Source organism: Pleurodeles waltl, chromosome 10, assembly GCF_031143425.1.
Source record: "Pleurodeles waltl isolate 20211129_DDA chromosome 10, aPleWal1.hap1.20221129, whole genome shotgun sequence".
NCBI classification, from domain to species: Eukaryota; Metazoa; Chordata; class Amphibia; order Caudata; family Salamandridae; genus Pleurodeles; species Pleurodeles waltl.
In genome coordinates this window covers 930568688-930592725 of record NC_090449.1, presented here as the reverse complement: position 1 = coordinate 930592725, position 24038 = coordinate 930568688, and positions in this window count along the sequence as shown.

Below are 24038 nucleotides of genomic sequence, written 5' to 3'. Positions count from 1 at the left end.
TGTTAGTTATAGACCTTGGACTAGAAAACAGATCTAATCTATTAATACTGCCCAACAATTCCTTACTTTACATAACCCACGTGCACCTCTGCACCCCTTCCTTTTTCATACAATCCAAAATCAGTGACTGAGTGAGGGCCACTTTTGGTCTCATCCATAAGGAAATCCAGAGAGAAAGGGAGGCTATCTTAATCATGTCCTCAATAAAAGATAGCCCTGGTTCCTCTTGAGGGATAACGGGTGGAACGCTCTTAGGGAGTGACTGTAAGCTCCTCAAAAAGTTATTTTCCCTTATTTGCAGAGACGATGCAGCCTTATAACCCCAGACAACTGCACCACATATAGCAATTGATGTAGGCCTTGCCTTATAGATTGTGGTGATTGGTTTAAGTGGAGCACAACCCGGTTTGATAATAAATCCACAGTGGCTATCACTGCCTGGTTGTACTGTGTGAGCTTTGTTTCTCTAAGGTGATTCCATTTGCTCTCATTGTCAAAGGGAATTCCCAGGTACGTGAATGTGGGTACACAATTCAGATGAGTGCCTTCAATATAAAATTGGTGGACCCTGCTTCTTGGGCGACCGCACAGCATGGTAAACGACGTTGCTTTATTAGGGTTCAAACCCAGCGATGTCATGAACTCCACAAATTTATTTAACAATTTTTGAAGCCCTCTCCCAGTTCTGGCCATAAGGATACAATCATAAGCGTACATTGGTACTGGTTGTGGTCTACCACCAATCTTGGGAGGGTCTACCTTTTCATCTGCTAGGGCTTACTCTAGGATATTTACGTGAAGTGTAAACAAAAAGGGGGCCAAGACGCACCCTTGTCTAACTTCCTTTCTAACCTTGAAGAAACAAGTACATTCTCCCTCCAGCCCATAGCTGATCTTAGCTTCCACATCACCATGAAGTTGAGCCAGTAAGTGCACTAACTTGAGATTAGCTCCTTGCCTAATCAACATTGCCCAAATTTTGTTTCTGATCACATCATCAAATGCTGCAGTTAAATACTGCAGCATTTGATCCTCGACTTGCCCCCACATACTTTTCTCTTAGCAAATGAAGGTTCAAACATTGGTCAACTGTTCCCACCGCCCGATTACCTGCTAAGGATAAGCCAGTTACCATTTATATGTTTCTCCCCAATACCAGCCACATTCCAAAATAGAGTCTGCCAATCGTAATCCAGACTCCTTCCAACCTCTGCAGGTTGTGTAATTTGTGTAATGGAATCTCCCTTTCGTATACCAGAGCTCTTACACCCTGACTCCAACAGAGGTGGTTTAAGCTATTTCTCACCAACCTTCCTACCCCCCATTCCATCAATAGTGTAACAGGTGTTTAGGAAGCTGCAGTTAAGTTCATCCATTTTAGAGCTGGGGGTGTAACTCACAGTTGTTAAGCTGACTAGGGTAGGTGGCCCATCACTCACCCCAAGTTAGTCTACCTCTTCCAGAGGAGTGCCCAAGGGGCCATAACGATTCTGAGAGGGGACTGCAAAATTAAGGGTTTCCCCCAATTGGGTACGCTCAGGACACTTAGGCTGATAAAAATATCCCAAAGGAACAGCCTGTATACTAGAGGCTTGCTCCTGCTGGGATCCAAACTAGTTCAGTATCCATGCGACCTGACAGGGATTTCTAAAATTAACCACCAAACAGTTGCCAGGTAGCTGCTTTTTAGTATGGCCTACCCACCGAACCCTCCTCCCTCCAATAATACTATTCCAGAGAGACTCTGTTGATGCACCCACCAATGATTTTTTAACCCAATAAACCACCTAGTTTTTCAATTGGTGGTCCTGCTCCATAGTTGAGTGGGCTAGGTCAGAGAAATTTTTTAACACAACTACATAAGGGGTACATCGTGGCGGGAGCTGTAAAACATGCACATTACTACCCTTAGGGGGTTGATCAGCCTCTGGTCTCAGTGATCCTCCATTCTCAGAGCCCTTCACCATCCTTAAACTCCCAAGGGGTACAGCTAAGGACTTCTCATGCACCTCATTTGTGCTGACTAATTGGTCCATGGTGATATCTGTTGGTTGAGTAGGTGCTCTTGGTCTGAGTTGGACACCCTACTTTTTCCGTCCCTACAACATACGTCTACTGATGAACCCAACGAGAGGTTCTTACTCAGCGCCTCTAAATTTTGGGAGGGTAGTGTATTCAATTTCATAGACTCCAATAGATGCTTTGATGTGGAGTCAATGTTGTTCAGTATACCAAGCAAGGGCTTTAATGATTTCTCCATTATACTTTCAACCAAATCCCCATCTAAACAATTGCACTCCAGGTGCTGAGATCGCATTGAGCACCCTGAATACCTGTGTCCTGTGTCTGATGCATCTGGGAGATAACCTTGTCAAACCCATTGATTCTAGAACCTTTCAGCCTAGCTGTGCCCAAATTCTGAGGAGTGGGTTTCTTTCATTTAGTGGGTGGGGAGACCAGATCATCATTTTTATCATTACTACACACATCCTCACTGACACCACCAGAAGAGATAACCAGTTCCCTTTGTATCACGCATCCATTGTAGTGGTTGTGAATTTTGCTTTCATGCCTTTCCTTCTCTACCTCTTGGGGAGTCTCACCCACCACCCCTTGCAAAATCTGGTGGCTGCTATCTTTCTGTGTGGAATGCGGGAGGGCTACGAGAGACTTCCTAACCTTGCCCAGTCTCCCCTAGGCCAATTAAATTTCAGTGTTTAAAGCAGACATAGCTATAGTAAGGAAAGAAGTGATAGAGACCATGGACATTGTGGGGGTCATTCTGACCCTGGCGGTCACCGACCGGCAGGGCCAACGACCGCGGAAGCACCGCCAACAGGCTGGCGGTGCTTCCATGGGCATTCTGACCGCGGCGGTACGGGAAACCGGCGGTGTCCCGCCGGTTTCCCGCTGCCCCAGGGAATCCTCCACGGCGGCGCTGCTTGCAGCGCCGCCATGGGGATTCCGAACCCCTTACCGCCATCCTGTTCCTGGCGGTTTTCGCCGCCAGGAACAGGATGGCGGTAACGGGTGTCGTGGTGGTAACGGGTGTCGTGGGGCCCCTGGGTGCCCCTGCAGTGCCCATGCCATTGGCCTAACAGGGCCCCACTATGATTTTCAGTGTCTGCCAAGCAGACACTGAAAATCACGACGGGTGCAACTGCACCCGTCGCACCCCTGTGTAGTTTCACAGTGTAGTTTCAGGCTCCTCCCTCTCAGTCAAGTGCACGTCCCGCGCCGCGGGGCAGCTAAGTGTCCTTTTTGCACCGCCAGGCACGTGTGTGAGGTGGAAGCCCACTTTCTGCTGCAAAGCATGCTGGGAGGTGTAGTTTCAGGCTCCCCACTCTCAGTCAAGTTGGCTACTCATACCGTGGGGCAGCCATGTGTCCTTCATGCGTTGTAGTTTTAGGCTCCCCCTCTCAGTCAAGTGCGCGTCCCGCGCCGCGGGGCAGCCAAGTTTCCTTTATGCACCACCAGGCGCAAGTGTGGGGTGACAGCCCTCCTTCTTCTGCAAAGCGTGCTGGGAGGTGTAGTGTAAGGCTCCCCCCTGTCAGTTAAGTGTGCGTCCCGTGCCATGGGACAGCCAACTGTCCTTTATGCGCCTCCAGGCACGTGTTTGAAGTGGAGGCCTTCCTTCTGCTACAAAGTTTGCCGGGAGGTGTAGTTTCAGGCTCCCCCCTCTCAGTCAAGTGCGCATTAGCTGAAAACAGCCTATATACCTGCATTGGCAAAGCCAATAAGTGAGACTGACCGGCTTTGTTAATTCTTGCTTGTTTTTCTCACTGGAAGATGTTGGATTACCTCCTTTGCCATTACAAAACTATAAGGTAGAAGCAACGCTATGCGGTTTTCAGAATAGATATGAAAAATGTAAGTCATGGTTTCTTTGATATAGACCTAACAAACAAGCCACAATGTGGCGTAACGGCCAGAGCTGGTGACTTTGGAGCTGGGGAACTAGGTCGGAGTCTCGGAGTCGGCTCAGCATCCTCTGATTCTGGGCAAATCACTTAGGGCCAAATTTAGAAAAAGTGGTGCTGCACCAAGTGGGGAGCCCCTTATCGCCATCATGTGTGTAGCACATTTAAGATACGGCACACCATGGTGGTAGTTAGGGAACTAGCGTCAACATTTTTGATGCTAGTTTGGAGCTTTGCAGGATTAGCGTCAAAATGTTTGACGCTAATCCTGCAAAGCCCATTGAGGCCCATTATGAATAATGGTGTGCCTCCGTTTAACAGCTGCTCTGAGCAGGCGTTAAAAGTGGTGCCATCATGTGTGCGGCATAGCTGAGATACGGCGCACCATGGTGGTAGTTAGGGAACTAGCGTCAACATTTTTTATGCAAGTTTGGAGCTTTGCAGGATTAGCGTCAAAACGTTTGACACTAATCCTGCAAAGCTCATTGAGGCCCATTATGAATAATGGTGTGCCTCTGTTTAACACCTGCTCTGAGCAGGTGTTAAAAGTGGCGAAAAAAATTATGCAAATAAATCTCTCAGATTTCTTTGCATTCATTTTTCAGCCCTCCCCTATGGAGGAACGCCCCCTTTGCATACATTATGCATGGCGCATGCATGATGTAGCGCAAAGGGTTACAAAGTGGTGCAATGCATGCATTGCGCCATTGTGTAAATCTCATGCAGCTTTTTTGGCCATCTAACGCCACATTAGCATCAACAAAAATGACACTAATGTGTTGTTAAATGGTGCAAAGGGCTCTTAAATCTGCCCCTTAATCTCCCTGTGCCTAACAAATAATGAATGAGCCCTTCGGGTCAAGAAAAAATGGTGCACAAGATTGTTAAATTGAGCATGTAAAGGAGGTAGCATCTGCAAAATCTGAGTGGCCAGATAATATTCTGAGATCCTTCATCCAGTATCTGTGCACTTCTCCCATGTGTTTAAGTATTATTTTGCATGTCTAATCCTTAAATATTTCTTCAGGTTTTTTCTGTCCACCCATTTTTCTATGCTGGTTCTCGCACCACATTTTAGGTAAAATAACACAGGACCAGGAGGAAGATGGCAGACGTCGAACATCTGTATCTTTGTCTCAAGAAGATGCATCCTTATTTCTAGCATCAACGCTGAATATGATGTCTTGCTCTATGGCAGGGCCAAACATTCTTTAACCCACTCTTTTGAACCTCCACTTTTTCTCTATTTGATGTCCTGCTTTATTTGTAGTGTTCTGCTAGCTGCGTGGCTACTGCCACACTATACAGTAATCCCTTGGAATGCAATTGCTGTTTTTTTTAATAGTTTTTTTTTCATTATTTACTGCACACATAAACTCAAATCTCTTTCCCAAAGTGCATAATAGTTCCTTTCGAAAATCTTTTGTTAGATGCTACTTTTAAAGTGGTTATTTGTTCTACCAAATTACTTAGTGGACGCTTCAATGCCTATGACATGAAAATAGTGTCACCTGCTTCATGCAGGTGTTCCAGTTTTGACACATTTTGGCGTATGGTGACATCACTACAGTTTAATTCAATTAAGTACAAAAGACACAAAGCAGGGAAGGAACACAAATCTGTCAAATTCCTTCAGTGGTTCTGAGAGTGATAGAGTGGTTTGTTTTTAATTGGGCAGTGACGGTAGAAGTACCGTAGACTACCTTCGTCTAGGTTGCTTGACTTCTGCCCATGCACATGGGTTTTCAGTGTCTGCCATGAGAGGGCTTGGTCTTTCAAGGGATGCAGCATGGAGTGTGGAATGTCTGATCTCCGTTAGCTGTGTTCTTGCTGCAAAATCATTCAGTTGTTGGCTGCAGACATCATTGTGTATAATATACCTAGGCCCGGGTTTACTAACTTTTGATTAAACAAACACAGCATCCACATTTACCTGTGCAGCGTTATGCAACTGGGAAAACACAGCGCAGAGCGAGAGCCACAAGGACTGGCCTACAGCTGCTGTCATCCCTTTCTGGCGCTCAACTAGGCTGCAGTGCTTGGTACACAGCCTTGTACCATGGTACAGAGGAAACACTGTGCTACCAAAAGATTTGTCCTAGAAGCACATACTTGCAGTACAAATTCCTATGCATAGACAAACTCAGAAGTTTCTTTGGCATCGGAAGTGCGCTGTGCACTGCAGTACATATGCAATATGTTGTGCTTTTTTTTTTTTTTTTTTTTTTTAGAATTTACCCTGATTCCGCTATTTAATTTGATAAGGGGTAGTTTTTGATGGGTTGGCTATCTGAAGGGATCGGGCATTGAGTCACAACCTATGGGTGGCTTCTCTGATGAGCCTTGGGAACGCCCCTTTGAGGCCCTTGATACAAACCTATGCAAATCAGCATACATTTGGATTTACACTGAGAAAAGGACCATTTTGTGGTTCAATTTTTTTTTGCACTGAATAGTAAACAGAATGCACCACTTTGCTTTGTCTTGTATCGCTTTGTACTGCTGCAAATCCTTGGTGAATCTATACTCATTTAATGGCCTTTGGGCTTGGCTTTATTTCTCATTGGATTACTGTTTTGTCTATTAAAATGCCTTTCTTCATATTCAACTGCTTTCCCCTCTTTTGTGTGCTTGTCCCTCCTCTGAAGTATAGCTTTCTTATCCTGGTTTAGATTGGATGAGTTGTATCCCTTCACTGCTGACATCTGGGAACTGATGTTCTTTTTTCATGTTTCCAAATCATTTGCCTTTTGATGGGGTATGTGATGCTTTCTCCTTCCTCTAGGGGAGTACACCTCCTCCTGCCTGCTTGTGTATGCCTCCAACTACCTGGCCATGCCTTTTCTCTCCCTTTTCATCTCTGTTCTGTTGCTCTCTGCTCCAAATTCCTCTTGCCCACTGCTTGGTGGTCCCACATCCCTCTCTCCCTACCCCTCTCATCAAACAAAGCAAACCAGCGCTCCCTGGAGTAGTTTTTGAAATATACCCTGCATCGCTCGGCCCCTGCTTCCCTGGTTATGCTTCCTTTCTGTCACACCTCATCACTGCCCCAGCCTAGTGCTCCCCCACATCTCTCTCCCTCTGGCCCATCCCACTCCAAACCACCATCTGCTGCCCCTCACCTCTCCTCCAGATGTGGATTTACCTAGACAGTTTCATTGGGGTTCTTGACAGCAACAGCAGTGGGCTATCACTGGCAGTACCCTATGGCACATTATGCAATGGCCACTCGGAGTTAAGGGGCACTTCATTATATTACTCCATGAACTCCACAGTGAACAAAGGGGCAGTCTTCCATCTCCACACATGAGCTCTCAGCACTGGGCATTTCTCATGGGACTTAGCCAAATCCCCATCTCTACTAGTGACTCAGGAGTATAATAACCATTAGTTAAATCTCGGTGCCATTTGAAAGAAGACCACATAGCATGACCCTATTTCTGGTGGTGCATCAACACCTACATCCAGGGACCTTTCGAGCCCCAACCAGGTGCGTGGGGATGAACGTTCACAGTGACTGGTGCAGTAGTAGTGAATAGGGGAAACAGCCACAGGCCAGGAGAATAAAACCATAGTGGAAGGTCGTGCAGCGCCGGGAGGGAGGTCGGTCTGCGTGTGCGAGTGAAGGTAGTCAAGTATTTAAGAGATGGGAGTGGCAACCCTTTAGGCTGTTTCCAGAAGCAAGAATGCTTTGATGAGGTGCTGTTCACGACACAACAGATGTTCGCTAAAGACACCTACAACTGTAGGTAGAGAAGTACACCAATATGTACATGAATGTTCTAAAACACACATGAAGAGTCCAATTCACAAAAGGCATTAAAAGATCAGGTGGAGATTTCTGCCTCTGTCTGTACATATTTATCAAACTTTGCCCTATTCACCAGCATTCCCATAAGTACATCTGGAATCTGCACCCAGCACAGGTTTCCAGGTATATTGCTGGGAATGCAGGATGACCTGTCCAGCAGGCTGTTATTCCTGAGATGCAGAATTCGCCAAAGCATAGAATTCTACACCGAGGGAACACGATCCACTGTGCAAATATACACTTTTTCACATTTTTTCCCAAAGGGGAAAATGTTTTTTCCATGCGGAGAAAGCCTTCTTTTTTCAGTTAATGGAATAAATAGTGTCTAAACCTGGAGTGATCGTATTAAATACCACTGTTTTAAAATAGTACCCATTAGACGTGCTCTGTGGAGCCACCGTCTCACCATGGAAAACAGCCTCGCGCGGGGCAGGGACGAGGCAGCCGCACATGAGTCCACTGGTGTGGGAAGGACATGGGAAAGTTGTTCTTGAACAGAGAGAGCTATTCAGTGTTAATTCTGAACACCGGGCTCAATGAAGGTGCTGAATCAAAACCCGTGACTTCAAAGTGAGGACCATTTTGGAATACAGAGAGAACAGGATGGGAGAGGTTTCCTCTTGAGCTATTTTAGTATGCTAAGCAAGAGTGATATCCTGCCCTAGAACATGTCAGAATGACGAACATGGAGCTGTGCATATGAAGTAAATATACACCGGGGACATATTTAGGAACAAAGCGCCAGGCACTAGCAAACTACTTAAAAACGTTTCGAAAACATTCTCAGTGATCGTGTGCACAAACTTAGGACGTGAGCCTGGTAGGTAATCTGGCCCCAGGTGTTTTGTTGTTAGGGGAACATTTTACCCTGTGATATACAGAAGACTGATAAAGAAAAGCAGCTGGACAATGGCACCGTATGCACGCTAGAATTGAAAATGTAATATATGCCGTGTATTCTGTTACCAGATTCTCAAGGTCATGAACAAAGATGCAGTCTTCCAGGAAGGAAATGTGCCTGAGTCCAGCAGGGACTGTGCACAACAAGTACAGGCTTACATAATTTTATTTGGACAGCAAATGTTGCTTTTCTGAGATAATAGAGAGAGTTTTGAGACAAGAATAAATAAATATTTCCTAACATTAGTGTTACAATGTTATAAAAATTATTGTTCTCCAAGGAAGTACAATATGTAGATGACACATAACACATTCGCTGTTCTTAGCTTATATGTCAGTTAAAGAACATACAGTCAATATCAATACACACAAATACGAACATTGATTTTTGCTGGAAGGCAGCACTGAACTTTACAAGATAAAGGGTGGTATAACAGTGCACCAAGGGAAATACATGAAGGAGTGGTAAAAAGTGTGGTAATTAGAACGTTAGTGGAATTTATCTTAGATCACGAAGTACAGAGTGGCTACTCCATCATGCTTTTTTATTTAATAAATCATTGTCTGGCATTTTTGTTTCAGTACAAAAATCACTATGCAATATTAAATAAAACAAACTATTTACCACACGCCTTTTACGCAGGACAAATGATGATGAAAGCATTGGAAACAATTTTTTTATGACAGTGAAAACTTTCAATATTTTAGTCCAAATCATACAACATAAAACATGATTTCTTGTCATTGTTAATAAGTTAAAGCAGTGCTTGCTTAAAACACCTTGTACCACTGTATTTTGAATACAGGAGTCTGGAGGTGGCAGTATGTGACAAGAACAAATGTGTACATTTGCAGTAAAGAAATTTGTTGGGATAGTGTTCTCTTGTTTTTCGTGCCGCAGTGATTCTGTGTTGCAATACTGTGGAGCAGCACAGATTTTGCTTCAACTCTGATGTCACAATCATAACATATGTATTGATAATCTGCCAATATATTGTGTGTTTTAACATTTAACTATTGTAAAGTGGTTCACTCAACATCAATGATGAAGTGCATTCACTGTAGTGTTAGGGAAAGAATGTATATTGTGTGCCTTAACTTTATTAAATGAAATGTAACCAATCAATGTATTTAATTAAACATCCTCCTGTTATTTGAATGTATTTGCATTAGAAACAATAACATTTTATCTGATGTGTGCTCTAATGTTCACTGTCTAACGCTGAGAAATGCAGATCTCGACTACATTTACATTCATGCCATAACAATTGTATTTTGTTTATATTAAATGTAACATGAATCTGAATTTGAAAGAATGTAATTGACTCATACAAATGTAGAGGTTAATGTTTGCACAATATAAAGGGAAATTAAATGTACATTAGTAAATAATGTTGCAAAGCTGACTTAACTTGGCCTGATTTTACTTTAACATGAGAAACAGTTCTTTACATTCTGCTAACATGTCATTTGATTGCAGGTGAAATGTTAGTTAGGCAATAGATATGCTATTGTTTACTAATAGAGAGTCTGAGAGAAAAACCTTTACAGGAGAATACGGAGAGACCAAGTGTGAGATGACTGTTCCTTAGTTATATATTTTGCAAATGATGTCCAGTGGACCAAGTACAACAGTGTTCTAAGGGCTAGTATGAGAAAAGAAGCTAATGTTGCATGTTATACCGTGGGTCAGGAGAATGCAATAGAGCTCATGATGGCGTGATCAGAAGCGTGTTACCTAATTGGATTTTGTGGTATTAACTAGGGCTTCCACTGATTGATTGTAGGCAGTCTTTCCCCTGGACTTTGAGAGGTAGAGACCTCTGACTTTCCCTTTGTCCCTGTGCTTTGCCGAGTGTGGGCTTAAACGTACACTTAACTCTCAAAGAAGTCTCTTGACTGAGCTTCTGAAATGCTGACACCTTCTTTTCACTTTCCCCATTCATTTTTGTCTTACTTCTGCTCCTCACTTTTTTATTCTTATGCCATTTCCTAGACGGATTTTTCTTTTTAATAACTTAGACCATTAGGTAATTTCCTCATTGAGCCATAGATTTTTAGTTAGATGTTTTTAACTTGCACTCATGTGTAAGAGGGAAGACTGACGATTATTTTCTGAGCACCAGATATTATTGTGGATTATCTGTATTGCTGTAACAGAATATCCAGTTTGTCTCATGCTAACCTGTTTACATTTCTTCAGAAGATTTGGTTACCCTGTGGAACTTTTGTATCTTTACAGTATATTTTTGATATTTGTTTACATTAACCTAAGTGTTAATTTGTAATAAAACCCCTTACATTTATTTCCGATTTGGGTTTTCATTGTGTGGCAAAATTGGTTACACTATAAATTATTGTTGACATATTGTTACCTATTGTCCTAATTAATCCTCTTGTAGGAATAAAGACTGTTGGCCTCATGAAAATAGCATACAGATGCTCCATCAATTGCAATGCAATTTTGTTGTTCTGTACTATGAATGTTGTGTGGCTTTTTTAGACTGTTTTGTTGTGTTTTGCCCTGTTATATTTAAACTGCTTTGTTACGTTGCTTTGTGTATGTTAATATGTTATGCTTTGTTGCTTACTTGACATATGTCATCAAATGCAGTCACTTTTCAGCTGAAAGACAAACATGCTTTTAAAGTGGCAAGCAACCATTTATCACTGTCTAAGACAGTAAAATAGCACTATTTAAGACAGCAGTTAGTCCCAAAACTGTGGCAGAGACAGAGTATTAAATTAGAGCTCACAGTTCTCACTTCATGTAATACATCCCCCAGTCTCATTGAGAGAGCCTATGAGAAGATTCAGTAACATTGGAAATGTGGGACTGATGAAACTTTGAGTGTACATTTTATGCACATGACTTATTGAGTATGTAGATTGTTCTTTGGAAAAAATAATTTATAAAAGTATAGGTTCCACACTGTATCCCTTAGTGTAATGGTATGGCAGTAACATCGAAGCCATAGGGGCTATAAGGGAGTGGAAGCCATTTTGGTGAGTGCACCTTCTTCAAGACCCGCAGCAATCAGTTATTGATAAAGCCATTGCACCAGGCTTGCACTGTATCAGTAACTCTGTGGACAGTTATCCGGGGAGAGTCAACTTCAGTGAGAAGGGGCTGGAGGAGTATAGCTAGTGTGGCTTCTAGTCTCCGGTGAGAAGTCTATGTACGACTGGATAGATTGCTTCTTCTGCTGACAGATCTGAACTGGTGGTCTGTGTAATATGGAGCTACCTTACTGGGCCATCAAACATCAAGTCAGTGGAAGGGCATAATCATATACAAAATGCCAAGGCCCTAGACTGGTTACCATAGAGCTTGCAATGGAGAGCTGAAGCAGCCTGCAGTCAGATGCTAAAAAATGGACCATGAAAGAGCATAAATTGTGAATGCCCAGTGTCTGAGAACTTGAGTCTCAGTGTTGCATTGAATATGGTCTTGAAGGAACCACTTGAGGGAGAAGGCTCTCTGAGTAATGAGGCCCTTAGCAGTACTGAACCGCAGCTGAGGTGGGGAGCCATGAAACATTTGACCAGTGTGCATACCCAAGCCCATAGCAGAGAGTGCCAAACTGTCTCCTTTCTAGACTATATAGAAGTTGTCAGTTGGAGGAGGAAATCCACATTCACATATTTGCCTGAGAACTGACTAAAATGTATTTGGATGCCTCTGCAACTCTGTCTGCTGGCATTCCCAGGCATAGCATACCGATATTTGGCAACTAGCAACCTTCATTGTCGTCCCATATTTTAAAATGTGTGGAAAGACAGAGGCTAGAATTAAGAAGTATATCCAGTGGCTCTCCAGTCCATCTCTTGATTCACCATTGATGTAGGTATAACCTGTGCTATTGGCTGGAAATGTAAATTTTGAACATGGTACATTTCATGATTTCCTATGAATTCAGACTTTTTACTTTATTTTTGCATTGTTATAAATCACACTCTACCTAGAGAGAGACAAATCTACAAATGGAGTAACATAATTATCAAAATAGACTGCAAAAATGCTGGAGGAGCTGGGACATTAGTCACAAACAACAGCTCCCACTACATGCTACCCAGTAGCCATGACCTGCACCAAAACTTAACAAGCATTGGCATAGCCAATAGGTCTCGCCTTCAGAAGCTTATAAGTGTTTAACCATGCAGCACATGGGTGCATGGTTAAATATTTGTAAGGTCCCAAAGGCAAGGCCATCAGCTATGCCAATGCACTCAAACTCACTTCTGGTGGTTTACATACAATGTGTTTCCAATTGCAGATGCACTTGTATCTTTGTTTGCCATCTCCCACAATAGCATCTGCCAGACATGTGGGACCAATCAAGCCTGTTTGTGTCTATGTTATTTCTTTTCGTGGGGAAATGCTGACAGACCCGGGGCTCTGGTGACACAGAAACCTCAACAACTCATGCATGAGCAGCAGAGGCGAGCAAGGGAGTGAATGAGTTGCTGTTTGTGCATGTGTGTTTGAGGGGGAAGATAGATCCACTGCCCCTGCCCCCTTTTTCAGAAACGGTACGCTTTAAGTTAGGGAGTGGAAAAGGAATAGCTTTAACGGAGTTAGTGCTGGCTGTAGAAGAAAAACAGCCAAGAGGAAAAAGGATTGCGTCTGGGATGAAACCAGATGGGAGGAGGAGGCAGGGCCATCACATGCTGTAACAGGAGGAAGCCTGACGTAGTGCGATGGCCAACAAAAATGTTCTCTTAGTGAAAGCTGCCTGGGCAGGAACTTAGTACACAATGGGGGGACATTTAGCACAATGCACCAATAAAAGTGAAGCATTTAAGACAAGCACAACAAAGAACAAATGGCAAGAGTGGGTATGGTTAAAGCCCATATACTGAACACAGCATCTCGCAGAGACAGCGCATGCTCTGCCTAGGCTTGACCTAAAAAGGCCTCACACATTCTGAGCCTAGGAGCTTAAAAACACGTTCCTGGTGAACACTTTCCAGGGCACTTACACATGATAACTCACAGCCCACAATCCCTTTTCTGTGGTTCTTTTCATCATCATGCTCAATTATGAAGTGCTGTAGCAATGAATAATGCTCGCATTCTAAGTGTTAGTATATATTTGAAATCCTCTCACTAGCATCAGCGATGGTGGCAAGTTTTAGCTATAGATACTTGGATCAGTGCACATTGCAATCTTGAAGTGTTGTGTGCTCCATTATGCGGCATGTTGCTCAAATGAGCCAACCTTAGGAAGTGAAAGACCTTGAAAAGTGATGGCATCCAGAAATGATTTAAACAGACAGCTTTGGCATGTCTTCCGTAGCCTGGTCAAAGTTAAATATGGATGATCTAGGGCTCATCGCATGGATAATGTTCACATCAGTATTTTGTTAGGTGTATGGTTCAAAACAGATATGTGCCAAGGTCAGCATAATACTAATATGTGATTTATACACTTTGTAAAGTTTTAAAATTCTTGGACATTATATTTTTGACAAATGAATACTCTTGACTCTATGGTGGTCATTCTGACCCTGGCGGTCTTTGACCGCCAGGGCGGAGGACCGCTGGAGCACCGCCGACAGGCCGGCGGTGCTCCAATGGGGATTCCGACCGCGGCGGTAAAGCCGCGGTTGGACCGGCACCACTGGCGGGGTCCCGCCAGTGTACCGCGGCCCCATTGAATCCTCCGCGGCGGCGCAGCTTGCTGCACCGCCGCGGGGATTCCGACCCCCCCTACCGCCATCCAGATCCCGGCGGTCGGACCGCCGAGATCCGGATGGCGGTAGGGGTGTCGCGGGGCCCCTGGGGCCCCTGCAGTGCCCATGCCACTGGCATGGGCATTGCAGGGGCCCCCGTAAGAGGGCCCCTACATGTATTTCACTGTCTGCTGCGCAGACAGTGAAATACGCGACGGGTGCAACTGCACCCGTCGCACAGCTTCCACTCCGCCGGCTCGATTCCGAGCCGGCTTCATCGTGGAAGCCTCTTTCCCGCTGGGCTGGCTGGCGGTCTGAAGGCGACCGCCCGCCAGCCCAGCGGGAAAGTCAGAATTACCGCCGCGGTCTTTCGACCGCGGAACGGTAACCTGACGGCGGGACTTTGGCGGGCGGCCTCCGCCGCCCGCCAAGGTCAGAATGAGGGCCTATGTCTTATTATATACAAATAGGCAGCATTTCAATTTATACCACTACAATACACAATAATACAAATTAGAACCATGAATGATCTGTATAAAATTTGCTTAGGGTGACCATATCACCAAATGAGCCATCCATGCTGCTTTTCAAACATACAAGTATTAAGTGTAGTTAATGTTTACCTAATCATCTTGTGCCACCAGAGATCCTAAAGCATGGTTGTGTAAAATATGGCATATACAATTCATGTAAAACACGCAGATCTACTTCAAAAGTGGTAGCGAGTCTACAAAGTTAAGAATACAGCATGCATTCATCTTACCAATACATTAAATAATGAAATTTGTTTGTTACAAGGCTGGCCCTTTCTTCCAAGTGTAACAGTTTGGTTCACTAAAAGTGAGGACCAGTGATGTCAAAGCTCTTAGTCATCATAATCACCAATAGGGTTAATTGCCTGGTACAAGGCAGCATTCTAGAATATTTATTTTTCCCAAACTTTCATTTTATAAAACAGTGGAGGCCCTGTAAAAGCAAGATAATGATCCTATAATCAAAAGTATGGAAGATAATTTAAATCCTTATTTAATTTATCTAATAGATTTGCTATGGATCATAAATTGTCAGTTGCATCTTGGTAACACACTGTCACAAAAGCCATCATACACATATTTAAATTCACTTAAAAAGCCAAAGGTTACAGGGACGTTATAGTTAGGTTCATATTTTACTCACAAAAAACCTTAGATATTCAGCAGTTATAATTATGGTTATCTCAAGTAACTATAACTCGTGCCCTAAGGAAAGTATAACATACGCCTCCACAATGCACATTTATCTCATGAATAATTTTACTGCAAATGTTACATTGATATTATCAATGATGTTATGAAAGATGTCATGAATGATGTATTATCTGGGGCAATAGGCAGTGCATGGCGAGGGCACGAGTTATAATTTCCTTAAGGTATGAGTTATAGTTACTTGAGACAACGATAACTATATAGCTGCTGAATTTCTAAGATTTTGTGCGAGTAAAATATGAACTATAACGCCTCTGTCACCATTGGTTTATTAAGTGAATTTCTATGTTTTTTTAAATTCTATTTCCTAACTACAACGCCCCTGTAACCTTTGTGTTTTTCAGTGATATTTTTTTTTATGTTAAGTAATTTTAATTGCTAAGGGCCTGATTTAGAACTCGGTGGACAGGATACTCCATCACAACAGTGATGGATAACCCCTCTGCCGAAATTTAAATCCCATTGAGGATAGTGGGGTTTAGATTTCAGCGGATGGGATATCTGAAACTGTTGTGACAGATTAACCTGTCCGCTGAGTTCCAAATCAGGCCCTTCATGTTAATCCTACCACTGCTGCTGCAGTCATACCCTTACAAGCACCCAATCCTGAGCCACGCATGGCCATGCGTGGCAAGGGTTGGCTGCACATCGAGAGGTCTACCCCCTATAACCACCCAACTCTGCACCACACACGGCCAAAGGCCGTGCACAGTGGGGGCTGATCTGTGGCCAGGCTCTGCACCCTACCCCCTATAAGCAACAAACCTGACACAATGCATGAAGAGCTTCTTTGTTTGGTGGGGATGAGATCATATTCATGTGCGTCAAGAATGTGTCTACAAAATTGGCAGGAAACATGCTCGGATCCTGTTAGTAAGATGTCCATCATCCTGGGAAAAAAGCAGGAAGACTTTACGTACCACTAATGTATAGGGAGCAGGGCCAAATGGGTAGAACTTCTAGACCATTTTACATGCTTGTAGTTTTTAAGAGGGAGAACGCGATCTCTGGTCTCAGCAGCAGATGACAAAAAAGAACCCACTCATCACAGTCACTACATGAGATATTGCGCTCGAAAGAGCAAGGATGCAAACATCTTTTTCAAGGATTACAGATAACTTTTCAAGGTGGAAATTCAGAAAAAACACACTTGCTTTTGCGAAAGAAGTTAGGATGATTAGTCCTTTACAAAAGTGGAGCTTTAATTTGAGCACCTGCTTTGTTTATATCTGTAAGTGCTTCCCGTTGAGGCTTATTTTCTGTGAAATGAATATTGTGCCAGAATGAATTCTGTCCTGCATATTTATCAAAGAAGGGGCCACAGTTTTGTGCAAAATGTCTACCCAAATGGAGTACTTTCTACTGGCTAAATTAGTAAATGCTACCTTGTTATGTAAATGTATAGTGCATCTCCTACACTACAGCTGCACAAAGGATGCTGAGATAATGGGGGTCATTACGGCCCTGGCGGCCGACGGTAAGTTAGCGGTAACACTGCCAACAGGCTGGCGGTGTTCCGGCAGCAATTATGACCGTGGCGGAAAAGCCACGGCCATACCGCCGGCCCCTCCACGTTCCCGCCAGGTTTCCGCCTGGCGGTCATAATCCCCAGGGCAGCGGTGCAAGCACCGCTGCCCTGGGGATTATGAGTCCCCGACCGCCAGCCTGTCCGTGGCGGTAAACACCGCCATTGAAAGGCTGGCGGTAAGGGGACTTGGGGTGCCCCTGGGGGCCCCTGCACTGCCCATGCACTTGGCATGGGCAGTGCAGGGGCCCCCAGGCATAGCCCCGTCACGCATTTGAAATGCGCGACGGGTGCTACTGCACCCGCTGCACATCAGCATTGCCGCCGGCTCTATTACGAGCCGGCAGCAATGTTGTTGTGACATTTCCGCTGGGCCAGCGGACGGTAACACTGTTACCGTCCGCTGGCCCAGCGGAAATGTCATAATAGGGAGCCAGGAATACCGCCGGCAATGGCGGTATTCTGTCTCCCGCGGCCTCGGCGGTCTTATTGCAAGATCGCCGAGGTCGTAATGACCGCCAATGTCTCCAGTGTGCTTGTGTATCTGTAACTTTGTCAATGTGATGGGGACCGCAGTGGGACCCTCAAGGCCTCCTTTGGGAGCGGCATTGCTCCTGCATGCAGGATTCTGCTAAATATGCAGGTCTCTGGGTGCGGGAGCAATGTTTCAAATGCTACCCTGCCTGCTTTACAGCAGGCAGAGAAACAGATGAAACCTCATTTTCCAGCAAGTGGGAGCAGTTTTCACCTCCCGCTTGCTGGGAGCAGAGTTAATGTTTGCTTTTGCTTGGTGGGAGATGTTACAGCTCCCGCCAAGCAAAAGCAAACACCTATCTCCTGATGGTGGGCACCTCGGGAGAAAGCAGGAGCCGGCCTGAGCAGTGGCAGTCCCCAGGGCCATTAATGGGTCCCCCTACTTTAATTGTCCCGGATTGGGCCAAAGGAGGTGGTGGTCCCTGGGGCCATATATGGTCTGGGAGGTGGGCACATAGCCCCCCTCCCTCTTTAAAAATTGTATCTAACCCCAGGGAGATGGTGGTCTCCAAGTGCAGGGGGTCTGCACAGCCATCCCCCATTAATTTTTATGTAGCCTCAGGGAGGTGGTGGTCCCAAGGGCTCTTAAGAGCCCTAGTAGAGAGGCCTTGTGTGCCTTCTCATTGTTTTGTTTTTTATTTGCATGCCTCCGGGATCTGGGCCACCCAGGGACTAAATTAAGAACACTCGCAGGAGACCGTGCTTGTTTTTTTTAAACATTTGCAGGTTATTTGTAGACCCTTCGCAAATGTTGCCAAACATTTTTAAATACTTTTTTTGCCCTGGCGGGATACCAGGGTGACCCCAGAACTAAGGTTAAGAGGTTAGGGTATTCCTACCCTGCCCCATTTTCTTTTTTTCCTGTTGTCTTTTGGTATTCTGCTGAAGCTGAGTCCCAAAATGGCAGCCAATACTTCCTGGTTGACGTGTTGGCAGCCAATCAAATCTCAGCATGAGGTCTCTGGGATCAGCAGAGCTTCTGCATCCCTAGATATCTACATTTCTTTTTCCTTTAATATCTCTAAAACTAATGAATGGATTTACACCAAACTACAAAAAGCACGCTTGCTGGACCAAATATCATTCTGCCAAATCTGCCAAATTTGGTGTAATTCGATCCAGCGGTTCAGGCTACAATCAAGTGCGAAGTCCCTGTGGGAAAATGCATGGGAAAACACGTTTTGCCCCCCCCCCCCCATTTTTCTCAGCCCCGTGTAACAAATCACCCTGAAACTTTCAAGATAGCTGCTGAACCCACTGTCATATTAGTTTTGAACATTTTGTGAAGATTCGTCAAACGGCGCTAAGGTTAGTAGCAAAACAAAAAAAGATTTTCCTATGGAAACTAGGTCTTAACTATAACTACTTACTGGAGACCACCAGTAGGTAATAAAGAAGATACATTTGGAAATTAGCTTGTGAGTGAAAATTCCAAAAGACTAATTAGGTACACTAAGCCTTTATCGGACTGACAAAATAAATGCCAATACTGTAATTCATAACTTGTTTTCCAGTACGCCCTTTGCCTTTGTGTTGTGTAAGTCCCTTACTTCAGCTTTTACAGGTTTTCAGTTTGACCCAGACTCTGCTATTGGCATTGTAACCTTAAAGAGGATTTTACCATTTACATTTTAAGCTATGAATGCTTATGGAAATGTGATGTTTTTATTTAGCATGCGTAGTTTTCACCTGTTGTTACTGATGCTTTCTTAGTAATAATACGTATAGGTTATCTGGAAAACAGCACTTTCATTGGTACCTCGGTGCAACAGATGCAGATTTTTGTGCCTTATTCTCACAAACTCTTGAGAAGCAAGTAGTCTGCTGTCACAGCCTTTTTCAGTGTACCGCATTATAATATGCCAGAATTTTAACTTGTTGCCAGAGAGAAGAATCATTGGGCTCGATGTACGACCCAGAGTTTTGCGACTCATTTGCAAGTCACAAAACCATATGTACAACAGTGTACATCACACTGTTTGTGATTCCCAATGGGGACGCAAATGACCTACCTCATTAATGTTCATGAGGTAGGTTGCAATTTGGGACACCATTGGGAATGGCTGCTCTCACAGGGATGATGGCCTGCTGGGTACAGCAGACCACCATCTCTGTGACTGCTTTTAAATAAAGCATTTTTTTTTTAAATGGAGCCCGTATTCCTGAAAGGAAAACAGGATGCATTTCAAACCAAAAAATTGTTTTTTTCATTTTTTCAGAGAAGGCAGTGGTCCATGGAACCACTGCCTGCTCTGAAAAAATATTTTTGCATCCATTCACGAAGGGGAAGATATTCTGTGGGGAAATTGGTGGTAACTTTGATTGTTTTTCGACTGCAATTGCAGTCACAAAACAATCATACATCCCTTGCGGCTCACAATTAGAAAGGGATGCACTTGGGATGCCCCTTCCTAATTGCCAGTCACAAATTCCTATTTTGCGAGTCAGTAATTGCGACCGACTCGTAAAATAGAGATGGTACACCGTACCGGCCCATTTTTGTGCCTATTATTTCTCCTCGTTTTTTTATCTATGTGTGCTGCATTCAAAGAGTACCTTCATGCACAAAAGCAACCATACCTACAATGTAGACACCCTTACACCATGGTGAAAGGGTGCCGGTGTTGGCGCATGGCAGCCAATTGTATGCCAGCACAGCGGAAGAGGACAGGAATATGCCGCATCGTATAGATATGGTGCATTCAGGCACTTTTCTTTTGACACAGGGCAGCGCAGCAAGAAGTCTTGCAGCGCTGTCTGTGCCAAATTTTTTTTTAACATGCCCCTCTATGTAAAGAATTACACCAAAAGGTACACAGCAAACACGTTATCCCACACTACTCATACACAGCATAACAAATCTAGATCCAGCAGAATACATCTGACGTACCACTCAATACCATACAACACAACACCAAACCCATTTAAGTGGTGATGTGAAGCATCAAAGGACACATATACTACAATGCACACCTCACAATACTAACATGCTGTAGCCCAGATTCCATGGAAGATAACAATAGCACTAACCACCAAACTAACAATAGCCCCAGCCACACAAACTAACCCTGACACATGCATAACATTCACAGACCTGAAACAACCCCATTAAACATACCACTTTGCACCTCTATACACATAACAGAGCATCAAAGCCACTTGGATGGCAGAGTGAAGCACATGGACAACACAAACCAAATATCTCAAAACCAACATAATTCAGACATTATAAACAACAACACAAGATCTTCCAAGAGCATTGACCACCAAGACTAACAACTAAAACATATGCAAGACTTAAAAATCCAAAATAATATATTAGACAGAACCAACTTCGACCTCATGCAGGCAACTTCAATGCCATATAGATGGCCCCTGGATGCTGTCTGACAGTACCACCTTAAACAAGAAATCTGCTGGAGAATGGACAACCGTAACCCCCTAGAAACGGAAACCAAGCAGTAAATTCGTCTGACAAACTCAAAACCACGCACCACAAATCCAAAAAATATATCTGACCTAGCTTGGACACAACAGAGCCGCACAATGAACCTTCTTACTAATTTACCATCACACCCATACTTTAATCTTGGCTCTCATTCCTTGACACCAAACAACACTAAAAGGCTGCAAATCACCAGACTCAAAGCACGTTTGGGAGACTGATTCTGTTAAGAAACAAAAATTATAACCAGTGCAGCATGAAATAATAAGCTAAATTGGAACAGAATTGTTCAGCATTTGGAAGACACATTCACAGAACACACACTATAAGTTCTTGTAACGACCCGGAAACCTGTATATTTTTAGGGTCGAGCCTGCGTTGCATGCGCTCGTGCATGCGTATCGCAGCGAGACGCTTTTGTATTTAGAAAAGGGCTCGGAGCCCTGTCAACTTCACGTCAGTGTTTTTATTGGTTCGTGGGCTTGCCTAATAAAATCTGCTTGCTATCATTAGTCGAAGGCACGCATACGTCATGCCTTTTCCGGTGGCTAGCCCCCCTCGAGCGCAGCGACCAAGTACAGAAAACATGCGAGGCTCACTGTTTTCCATCGGGCTCGTGGACTTCTTTTTCTCTAATTTACGAGCGCGATCTCGCTTGGCAGAAGTCGAGCACTTTACATAGTTAATTTCACTTTTTCGGGTTGTGTACACAAATGCACTTTTGCCCCATAGGTGAAAAGTGAAAAGTCGGGTTGGGAGTTTACAACACGATCAGCTCTAACATGAGCAAACGCGAGACCCGTTGCATTGTAAATGCTTGTTTGGTGTGGCTGGTGGGTGATGTGAGGTCTACACGACACCAGAAGAGCTAGTTCTTGGGTTGTCTGCCCCACTTAGCAACACACCTGAAAGGGTGCTGAGGCAGCTCAAAGTTCCTGCTTTCACAGCATTTTAAATCGTGGAGTCTGCGGTCCTGGAGGATGTGCACGAAAGTGCCTTTAGGTAGCCTGACTGAGACTGGTCATCCGACTCCTTTGTTAGTTGTGGCAGCATGTCCAGCCGGGAGATCATGTGACCCAGTTCTTGTGGCATTTTAGAACGTCAATCCCACGCGGCGTAGCTGGAAAGCTGCTGAATCAGCCCAGACACCGCCGGCTGTCAAACCACGTTTAATCTGTTTTTGAAGTCATACACTGTGCTGACCTTAGGTGCCTATTTCTCCGTGATTCGACCTCTTTTGAAAAGCACTGATGTTCATTATTCGTCCACATCTGTGATGTTTGCTGCTGGTCCGTATGTACTTCTGCTGTGCTGAATGCACGCGTTTTCCCTGCCTTGCAGGACTTACTGTTTTCAGGCGCTTTCTGCCAAATGTCATGCATTCGTTCTAGTTTCTGCTGGATGACTGCAAAAGGGCCTGCGGTAACAGATGCTCGCTAATATCCCAATTTCACCTCTTCAAAAGTGAATTTCCATATGACACTTTAATTTTAATGTTTTAAATATGTTTAAAAAAATTGTGTGCTTATTTTTTAGGTTTTGTCTGCACAGCGCTTGCAAAGTCTTATGTTACTTAAAAAATGCTTTAAAGGGGCATAGAACCTGCCCCTTCTTCGCCCTTTACTTACTGAACTTCTTGTTTGTTCATTCAAACATTGCTTCAATTTACCTGCTTTTTATTGGCTAGCAGGTCACTTTCTGCTTTTCCAGTGGCGGCCGGCGGGGGGCCGGCGGGGCACACACACTCATTCTTTCACACACAGACACGCACGCACGCACATCCATTAACAACACTCATACCATTCAAACATGCACGCATGCACCAAACATTCATTTTAAAACACCACACACACTAATTCTTTCACACACGCATGCACGCACATCCATTAACAACATTCATACCATTCAAACATGCACGCACGCACCAAACATTCAATTTGAAACATCACACACATACACACTTACCTTCGGCCTCCAGGTCCCAGGAGGGTTGGGACTGCTGCCTTCCCTCATTGGCTGATCAATGAGGGAAGGCAGCAGTCCCAGCCTTGTCACAGAGTGGGATGGGGTCAGTGAGACTGCTGACCCCACCCCACTCTGTGACGAAGTGTCACTGATGGACACTCGCCCTGGGCACTTCAGGGCTTAAACTGAAGTGCCCAGGGAGAGTGTCAATTGGTGGCGCTTTCTTTGTCACCCAGGGGAGGGCCTCGAGGCACCTTTGCTGGGCTGAGGAGGTCACGCCCATAGGAGCTGTGATCTCCTCAGCCCAGCAAAGTTCAGCTCAGGCAGCCAGGAGCCTACGCAAATCGCACATGTCTGCTCCTGGCTGCCTGACCTGAACATGAAGAGTGTCTGTTAGGCTGACCTTTGTTCAGCCTGACAGACACTCTTCATGGGGGGCAAAAGGTGGGGGGGGCATGGCCTCTCTGCCCTAAAGGACCGGGCCGCCACTGTGCTGTTCTTTACTGTTTTTGCCATTATATGGTGATTGGTTAGTTGTTAGTGTTTGTACGCTAAAAGATGAACTGAACGCAAGTCAATTCACATTGAAATGTATGTAAATATGTCGTCCATCATGCAAAGGGGTATTGAGTGCAGATGTAAAGCAAGTAGTGAGTGGGCTCATTATGTTGTGTTTTTCATAATTTAATAAATACATTTCTGATGAATAATAGTTAACATTTAAAAATTACTTGTGTGTTTGTTGCTTACATTTCCACTCACTCATTTTTAAAGAAAAGTCATGTGTATAGTTCGGTGATATTTTATTTCTAATTGTTATTCTCTCTTAATACCAGACAGTCACAAGTGCAGTTATCTTGAAGGCACTAGTCATGATTTGAATGGTACAGTGGCACCAGGGCCAAATGGTGTCAGAAGTCCTCTAAACACCGGATATTGTGATATTTTATTACTAAACAGTCAGTCACAAGTGCAGTTACCTTGCCGGCATTATGGTCATGGTTTTAATGGTGCAGCA